Source organism: Panulirus ornatus, chromosome 18 (assembly GCF_036320965.1).
Source record: "Panulirus ornatus isolate Po-2019 chromosome 18, ASM3632096v1, whole genome shotgun sequence".
In the NCBI taxonomy this organism is placed as follows: domain Eukaryota; kingdom Metazoa; phylum Arthropoda; class Malacostraca; order Decapoda; family Palinuridae; genus Panulirus; species Panulirus ornatus.
Window position 1 is genome coordinate 13,274,703 of NC_092241.1, and position 10,186 is coordinate 13,284,888.

A 10,186-nucleotide genomic window follows, 5' to 3' on the forward strand; every position below is an offset into this window, starting at 1 on the left:
CTTGATCCTCATTCTAATCTTGATCCTGAGACTAATCTTGATGCTCAGGCTAGTCTTGATGCCAATGTTTGTCTTGATCCTGATGCTAGTCTTGATCCCAACGCTCTTCTTGAACCCCATTATAGTCTTGATACCCACGCTCGTCTTGATCCTTATGCTTGTCTTGATACCCAGGCTAGTCTTGATCCTTTTGCTTGTCTTGATCCCCACGCTTGTCTTGATATCCATGCTGGTCTTCTCCCTACGCTAGTTTTGATCCTCTTGCTGGTCTTGATCCCCAAGCTAGTCTACATGCTCACGCTAGTCTTGATGCCCGTGATAATCTTCATCACCATCCTAGTTTTGATTCACATGCTAGTCTTCATCCCCACATTAGTCTCGATCCCCACGCTTGTCTTGATTCTTAAGTTAGTCTTGATCCCTACGATAGTCTTCATCCTCATGCTTGTCTTCATCCCAACGCTAGTCTTGTTCCTAGCTCTAGTCTTGATCCCAAAGCTAATCTTGATCCCATTTCTCATCTTTTTCCCCACGCTAGTCTTGATTCCCACGCTAGTTTTGATCCCCACGCTTGTTTTGAGACCAACGCTAGTTTTGATTCATACCCGTCTTGAACCCCATGCATGTCCTGATCCCAACCCTAGTCTTTATCCTCGTGCTAGTCTCTACGCCTATGCTAGTCTTGTTGCTCTCGCTTGTCTTGATGCCCATGATAGGTTTAATCCCCGAGCTTCTCTTGATTTTCATGCTAGTCTTGATGTCCACGCTAGTCTTGATCCCATCGCTAATCTTGATACCAACTCTAGTCTTGATCCCCACGCTAGTCTTGATCCTCATGCTAGTCTTGATCCCCGCTATAGTCTTGATCCCTACGCTAGTCCTCACCACCATGCTTTTCTTGATCCACATGTTTTTTTCCTTATGCTTGTCTTGATCCCCGAGCTAGTCTTTTCCTTATGCTTATCTTGATCCCCACGCTTGTCTTGATCACCACGCTAGTCTTGAACTCAACGTTTAAACTTGATCCCCACTCTAGTCTTGATTCCCACACTAGTCTTGATCCTCAGGCTAGTCTTGATCCTTATGCTTGTCTTGATCCCCACGCTGGGCTTGATCCTAATTCTAGTCATGATCCGCAAGCAAATCTTGATGCTCACGCTAGTCTTAATGCCAATGATAGTCTTGATCCTTATGCTAGCTTGTGATCCCTACCCTAGTCTTGAACCCCATGCTAGTCCTGATCCCCACGTTAGTCTTGATCCCCATGCTAGTCTTGATCATTATGCTAGTCTTCCTTCCCAAGCTAGTCTTGATCTCCATACTGGTCTTGATCCCTACGCTTGTCTTGATCCTCATGCAAGTCTTGATCCCCACACAAGTCATCTTGCTCACGGTAGTCTTCATGCCAATGATAGACATGATCCTTATGCTAGTCTTGATCCCCACGCCTGTCTTGATCCTCATTCTAGTCATGATCCCGAGGCTAATCTTGATGTTCACGTTAGTTTTGATGCCAATTTTTGTCTTGATCCTGATGCTAGTCTTGATCCCCGCGCTCATCTTGAACCCCATGATAGTCTTGATCCCCACGCTAGTCTTGATCCTTGTGCTTGTCTTGATCCCTGGCTAGTCTTGATCCTTATGCTTGTCTTCATCCAACGCTAGTCTTGATCTCTATTGTGGTCTTCTCCCTATGCTAGTCTTGATCCTCTTGCTAGTCTTGATCCCCAGGCTAGGCTACATGCTCACGCTAGTCTTGATGCCCGTGATAGTCTTGATCACCATGCTGGTTTTGATTCCCAGGCTACTCTTCACATCCACATTAGTCTCGATCCCCACGTATGTCTTGATTCTAAGTTAGACTTGATCCCTACGCTAGTCTTCATTCTCACCCCAACGCTAGTCTTGATCCTAACTCTACTCTGATCACAAAGGTAATCTTGATCCCAACTCTAGTCTTGATCGCCACGCTAGTCTAGATCCCTATCCTTGTTTTGATCCCCACAGCTAGTTTTGATACGACGTTAGTTTTGATTCATACCCGTCCTGAACCCCATTCTTGTCTTGCCCAACCCTAGTCTTTATCCTCGTGCTAGTCTCTATCCCTACGCTAGTTTTGATACTCACGCTTGTCTTGATGCCCATGATAGTCTTGATCCCCACGCTGGTCTTGATCCTCATTCTAGTCATGATCCTCAAGCTAATCTTGATGCTCACGCTAGTGTTAATGCCAATGATTGTCTTGATCCTTATGCTAGTTGTGATCCCCACCCTAGTCTTGAACCCCATGCTAGTCCTGATCCCCACGCTAGTCTTGATCACCATGCTAGTCTTGATCATTAAGCTAGTGTTCCTTCCCAATCTATTCTTGATCTCCATGCTGGTCTTGATCCCTACGCTTGTCTTGATCCTCATGCTAGTCTTGATCCCCACACAAGTCATCTTGTTCACGGTAGTCTTGATGCCAATGATAGTCTTGATCCTTATGCTAGTCTTGATCCCCACCCCTGTCTTGATCCTCATTCTAGTCATGATCCCGAGGCTAATCTTGATGCTCACGCAAGTTTTGATGCCAATGTTTGTCTTGATCCAGATACTAGTCTTGATCCCAGCGCTCATCTTGAACCCCATGATAGTCTTGATCCCCACGCTAGTCTTGATCCTTATGCTTGTCTTGATCTCCAGGCTAGTCTTGATCCTTTTGCGTGTCTTCATTCCCACGCTAGTCTTGATCTCCATGCTGGTCTTCTCCTTATGCTAGTCTTGATCCTCTTGCTAGTCTTGATCCCCAAGCTAGGCTACATGCTCAAGCTAGTCTTGATGCCCGTGATAGTCTTGATCACCATGCTGGTTTTTATTCCCAAGCTAGTCTTCATACCAACATTAGTCTAGATCCCCACGTATGTCTTGATTCTAAGTTAGTCTTGATCCCTACGCTAGTCTTCACTCTCACCCCAACGCTAGTCTTGATCCTAACTCTAGTCTTGATCGTAAAGGTAATCTTGAACCGAACTCTAGTCTTGATACCCTCGCTAGTCTTGATGACTACCCTTGTTTTGATCCCCACGCTAGTTTTGATACCCACGCTACTTTTGATTCATACCAGTCTTGAACCCGATGATTGTCTTCATCCCAACCCTAGTCCTTATCCTCGTGCTAGTCTCTCTCCTTACGCTAGTCTTGATTCTCACGCTTGTCTTGATGCCCATGATAGTCTTGATCCCCACGCTGATCTTGATCCTCATTCTAGTCACGATCTCCAAGCTAATCTTGATGCTCACGCTAGTCTTAATTCCAATGATAGTCTTGATCCTTATGCTAGTTGTCATCCCCACCCTATTCTTGAACCCCAGGCCAGTCCTGATCCCCACGATAGTCTTGATCACCATGCTAGTCGTGATCCCCACGTTAGTCTTGATCCCCATGCTAGTCATGATCATTATGCTAGTCTTCATTCCCAAGCTAGTCTTGATCTCCATACTGGTCTTGATCCCTACGCTTGTCTTGATCCTCAAGCAATTCTTGATCCCCAGGCTAGGCTACATGCTCACGCTAGTCTTGATGCCCGTGATAGTCTCGATCACCATGCTGGTTTTGTTTCCCAGGCTACTCTTCACACCCACATTATTCTCGATCCCCACGTATGTCTTCATTCTAAGTTAGACTTGATCCCTACGCTAGTCTTCACTCTCATCCCAACGCTAGTCTTGATCCTAATTCTACTCCTGATCACAAAGGTAATCTTGACCCCAACTCTAGTCTTGATCGCCACGCTAGTCTAGATCCCTATCCTTGTTTTGATCATCATGCTAGTTTTGATACGACGTTAGTTTTTATTCATAACCGTCCTGAACCCCATTCTTGTCTTGCCCAACCCTAGTCTTTATCCTCATGCTAGTCTCTATCCCTACGCTAGTTTTGATACTCACGCTTGTCTTGATGCCCATGATAGTCTTGATTCCCACGCTGGTCTTGATCCTCATTCTAGTCATGACCCTCAAGCTAATCTTGATGCTCACGTTAGTGTTAATGCCAATGATTGTCTTGATCCTTATGCTAGTTGTGATCCCCAACCCTAGTCTTGAGCCCCATGTTAGTCCTGATCCCCTCGCCAGTCTTGATCACCATGCTAGTCTTGATCATTAAGCTAGTGTTCCTTCCCAATCTATTCTTGATCTCCATGCTGGTCTTGATCCATAAGCTTGTCTTGATCCTCATGCTAGTCTTGATCCCCAAACAAGTCATGTTTCTCACGGAAGTTTTGATGCCAATGATAGTCTTGAATCTTATGCTAGTCTTGATCCCCACCCCTGTCTTGATCCTCATTCTGGTCATGATCCCGAGGCTACTCTTCATGCTCACGCAAGTTTTGATGCCAATGTTTCTCTTGATCCAGATATTAGTCTTGATCCCCGCGCTCATCTTGAACCCCATGATATTTTTGATCCATACGCTAGTCTTGATCCTTATTCTTGTCTTGATCTCCAGGCTAGTCTTGATCCTTTTGCGTGTCTTCATTCCCACGCTAGTCTTGATCTCCATGCTGGTCTTTTCCTTATGCTAGTCTTGATCCTCTTGCTAGTCTTGATCGCCAAGTTAGGCTACATGCTCAAGCTAGTCTTGATGCCCGTGATAGTCTTGATCACAATGCTGGTTTTCATTCCCAAGCTAGTCATCATATCAACATTAGTCTAGATCCCCACGTATGTCTTGATTCTAAGTTCGTCTTGATCCCTACGCTAGTCTTCACTCTCACCCCAACGCTATTCTTGATCCTAACTCTAGTCTTGATCGTAAAGGTAATCTTTAACCCAACTCTAGCCTTGATCCTCTCGCTAGTCTTGATACCTATCCTTGTTTTGATCCCCATGCTAGTTTTGATACCCACGCTACTTTTGATTCATACCAATCTTGAAACCGATGATTGTCTTGATCCCAACCCTAGTCCTTATCCTCGTGCTAGTCTCTCTCCTTACGCTAGTCTTGATCCTCACGCTTGTCTTCATGCCCATGATAGTCTTGATCCCCACGCTGTTCTTGATCCTCATTCTAGTCACGATCCCCAATCTATTCTTGATATTGAGGCTAGTCTTAATTCCAATGATAGTCTTGATCCTTATGCTAGTTGTGATCCCTACACTAGTCTTGAACCCCATTCTAGTCCTGATCCCCAGGTTAGACTTTATCCCAATGGTAGACATGATCATTATGCTAGTCTTCCTTCCCAAGCTAGTCTTGATCTCCATACTGGTCTTGATCCCTACGCTTGTCTTGATCCTCACGCAAGTCTTGATCCCCACACAAGTCATCTTGCTCACGGTAGTCTTCATGCCAATGATAGACATGATCCTTATGCTAGTCTTGATCCCCACGCCTGTCTTGATCCTCATTCTAGTCATGATCCCGAGGCTAATCTTGATGTTCACGTTAGTTTTGATGCCAATTTTTGTCTTGATCCTGATGCTAGTCTTGATCCTCGCGCTCATCTTGAACCCCATGATAGTCTTGATCCCCACGCTAGTCTTGATCCTTATGCTTGTCTTGATCCCCGGGCTAGTCTTGATCCTTATGCTTGTCTTCATCCCCACGCTAGTCTTGATCTCTATTGTGGTCTTCTCCCTATGCTAGTCTTGATCCTCTTGCTAGTCTTGATCCCCAGGCTAGGCTACATGCTCACGCTAGTCTTGATGCCCGTGATAGTCTTGATCACCATGCTGGTTTTGATTCCCAGGCTAGTCTTCACACCCACATTAGTCTCGAATCCCCACGTATGTCTTGATTCTAAGTTAGACTTGATCCCTACGCTAGTCTTCATTCTCATCCCAACGCTAGTCTTGATCCTAATTCTACTCCTGATCACAAAGGTAATCTTGACCCCAACTCTAGTCTTGATCGCCACGCTAGTCTAGATCCCTATCCTTGTTTTGATCCCCATGCTAGTTTTGATACGCCGTTAGTTTTGATTCATAACCGTCCTGATCCCCATTCTTGTCTTGCCCAACCCTAGTCTTTATCCTCGTGCTAGTCTCCATCCCTTCGCTAGTTTTGATTCTCACGCTTGTCTTGATGCCCATGATAGTCTTGATCCCCACGCTGGTCTTGATCCTCATTCTAGTTATGACCCTCAAGCTAATTTTGATGCTCGCGTTAGTGTTAATGCCAATGATATTGATCCTTATGCTAGTTGTGATCCCCACCCTAGTCTTGATCCCCATGTTAGTCCTGATCCCCTCGCCAGTCTTGATCACCATGCTAGTCTTGATCATTAAGCTAGTGTTCCTTCCCAATCTATTCTTGATCTCCATGCTGGTCTTGATCCATAAGCTTGTCTTGATCCTCATGCTAGTCTTGATCCCCACACAAGTCATCTTTCTCACGGAAGTCTTGATGCCAATGATAGTCTTGATCCTTATGCTAGTCTTGATCCCCACCCCTGTCTTGATCCTCTTTCTGGTCATGATCCCGAGGCTACTCTTGATGCTCACGCAAGTTTTGATGCCAATGTTTCTCTTGATCCAGATACTAGTCTTGATCCCCGCGCTCATCTTGAACCCCATGATAGTCTTGATCCCCACGCTAGTCTTGATCCTTATGCTTGTCTTGATCTCCAGGCTAGTCTTGATCCTTATGCGTGTCTTCATTCCCACGCTAGTCTTGATCTCCATGCTGGTCTTCTCCCTATGCTAGTCTTGATCCTCTTGCTAGTCTTGATCCCCAAGCTAGGCTACATGCTCACGCTAGTCTTGATGCCCGTGATAGTCTTGATCACCATGCTGGTTTTGATTCCCAAGCTAGTCTTCATACCAACATTAGTCTAGATCCCCACGTATGTCTTGATTCTAAGTTAGTCTTGATCCCTACGCTAGTCTTCACTCTCACCCCAACGCTAGTCTTGATCCTAACTCTAGTCTTGATCGTAAAGGTAATCTTGAACCCAACTCTAGTCTTGATCCCCACGCTAGTCTTGATGCCTACCCTTGTTTTGATCCCCACGCTAGTTTTGATACCCACGATAGTTTTGATTCATACCAGTCTTGAACCCGATGATTGTCTTGATCCCAACCCTAGTCTTTATCCTCGTGCTAGTCTCTATCCCTACGCTAGTCTTGATCCTCACGCTTGTCTTGATGCCCATGATAGTCTTGATCCCCACGCTGGTCTTGATCCTCATTCTAGTCACGATCCCCAAGCTAATCTTGATGCTCACGCTAGTCTTAATTCCAATGATAGTCTTGATCCTTATGCTAGTTGTCATCCCCACCCTATTCTTGAACCCCATGCTAGTCCTGATCCCCACGCTAGTCTTGATCACCATGCTAGTCGTGATCATTAAGCTAGTCTCCCTTCCCAAGATATTCTTGTTCTCCATGCTGGTCTTGATCCCTACGCTTGTCTTGATCCTCATTCTAGTCTTGATCCCCACACAAGTCATCTTGCTCACGGTAGTCTTGATGCTTATGATAGTCTTGATCCTTATGCTAGTCTTGATCCCCACGCTTGTCTTGATCCTCATTCTAATCTTGATCCTGAGACTAATCTTGATGCTCAGGCTAGTCTTGATGCCAATGTTTGTCTTGATCCTGATGCTAGTCTTGATCCCAACGCTCTTCTTGAACCCCATGATAGTCTTGATACCCACGCTCGTCTTGATCCTTATGCTTGTCTTGATCCCCAGGCTAGTCTTGATCCTTTTGCTTGTCTTGATCCCCACGCTTGTCTTGATATCCATGCTGGTCTTCTCCCTACGCTAGTTTTGATCCTCTTGCTGGTCTTGATCCCCAAGCTAGTCTACATGCTCACGCTAGTCTTGATGCCCGTGATAATCTTCATCACCATCCTAGTTTTGATTCACATGCTAGTCTTCATCCCCACATTAGTCTCGATCCCACGCTTGTCTTGATTCTTAAGTTAGTCTTGATCCCTACGATAGTCTTCATCCTCATGCTTGTCTTCATCCCAACGCTAGTCTTGTTCCTAGCTCTAGTCTTGATCCCAAAGCTAATCTTGATCCCATTTCTCATCTTTTTCCCCAGGGTAGTCTTGATTCCCACGCTAATTTTGATCCCCAGGCTTGTTTTGAGACCAACGCTAGTTTTGATTCATACCCGTCTTGAACCCCATGCATGTCCTGATCCCAACCACACTCTTTATCATCGTGCTAGTCTCTATGCCTATGCTAGTCTTGTTGTTCTCGCTTGTCTTGATGTCTGTGATAGGGTTAATCCCTGAGCTTCTCTTGATTTTCATGGTAGTCTTGATGTGCACGCTAGTCTTGATCCCATCGCTAATCTTGATACCAACTCTAGTCTTGATCCCCACGCTAGTCTTGATCCTCATGCTAGTCTTGATCCCCGCTATAGTCTTGATCCCTACGCTAGTCCTCACCACCATGCTTTTCTTGATCCACATGTTTTTTCCTTATGCTTGTCTTGATCCCCGAGCTAGTCTTTTCCTTATGCTTATCTTGATCCCCAGGCTTGTCTTGATCACCACGCTAGTCTTGAACCCAACGCTTAAACTTGATCCCCACTCTAGTCTTGATTCCCACACTAGTCTTGATCCTCAGGCTAGTCTTGATCCTTATGCTTGTCTTGATCCCCACGCTGGGCTTGATCCTAATTCTAGTCATGATCCCCAAGCAAATCTTGATGCTCACGCTAGTCTTAATGCCAATGATAGTCTTGATCCTTATGCTAGTTGTGATCCCTACCCTAGTCTTGAACCCCATGCTAGTCCTGATCCCCATGTTAGTCTTGATCCCTATGCTAGTCTTGATCATTATGCTAGTCTTCCTTCCCAAGCTAGTCTTGATCTCAGTACTGGTCTTGATCCCTACTCTTGTCTTGATCCTCATGCAAGTCTTGACCCCACACAAGTCATCTTGCTCACGGTAGTCTTCATGCCAATGATAGACATGATCCTTATGGGAGTCTTGATCCCCAAGCCTGTCTTGATCCTCATTTAGTCATGATCCCAAGGCTAATCTTGATGTTCACGTTAGTTTTGATGCCAATTTTTGTCTTGACCCTGATGCTAGTCTTGATCCCCGCGCTCATCTTGAACCCCATGATAGTCTTGATCCCCATGCTAATTTTGATCCTTATGATTGTCTTGATCCCCGCGCTAGTCTTGATCCTTATGCTTGTCTTCATCCCCACGCTAGTCTTGATCTCTGTTGTGGTCTTCTCCCTATGCTAGTCTTGATCCTCTTGCTAGTCTTGATCCCCAGGCTAGGCTACATGCTCACGCTAGTCTTGATGCCCGTGATAGTCTTGATCACCATGCTGTTTTTGTTCCCAGGCTAGTCTTCATATGCACATTAGTCTCGATCCCCACGTACGTCTTGATCCTAAGTTACACTTGATATCTACGCTAGTCTTCATTCTCACCCCAACGCTAGTCTTGATCCTAACTCTACTCTTGATCACAATGATAATCTTGATCCCAACTCTAGTCTTGAACGCCAAGCTAGTCTAGATCCCTACCCTTGTTTTGATCCTCACACTAGTTTTGATACGACGTTAGTTTTGATTCATACCCGTCTTGAACCCCATTATTGTCTTGCCCAACCCTAGTCTTTATCCTCGTGCTAGTCTCTATCCCTACGCTAGTTTTGATACTCACACTTGTCTTGATGCCCATGATAGTCTTGATCACCACGCTGGTCTTGATCCTCATTCTAGTCATGATCCTCAAGCTAATCTTGATGCTCACGCTAGTGTTAATGCCAATGATTGTCTTGATCCTTATGCTAGTTTTGATCCCCACCCTAGTCTTCAACCCCATGCTAGTATTGATCCCCACGCCAGTCTTGATCACCATCCTAGTCTTGATCATTAAGCTAGTGTTCCTTCCCATTCTATTCTTGATCTCCATGCTGGTCTTGATCCCTACGCTTGTCTTGATCCTCATGCTAGTCTTGATCCCCACACATGTCATCTTGCTCACGGCAGTCTTGATGCTAATTATAGTCTTGATCCTTATGCTAGTCTTGATCCCCACCCCTGTATTGATTCTCATTCTAGTCATGATCCCGAGGCTAATCTTGATGCTCACTCAAGTTTTGATGCCAATATTTGTCTTCATCCAGATACTAGTCTTGATCCCAGCTCTCATCTTGAACCCCATGATAGTCTTGATCCCCAAGCTAGTCTTGATCCTTATGCTTGTCTTGATCTCCAGGCTA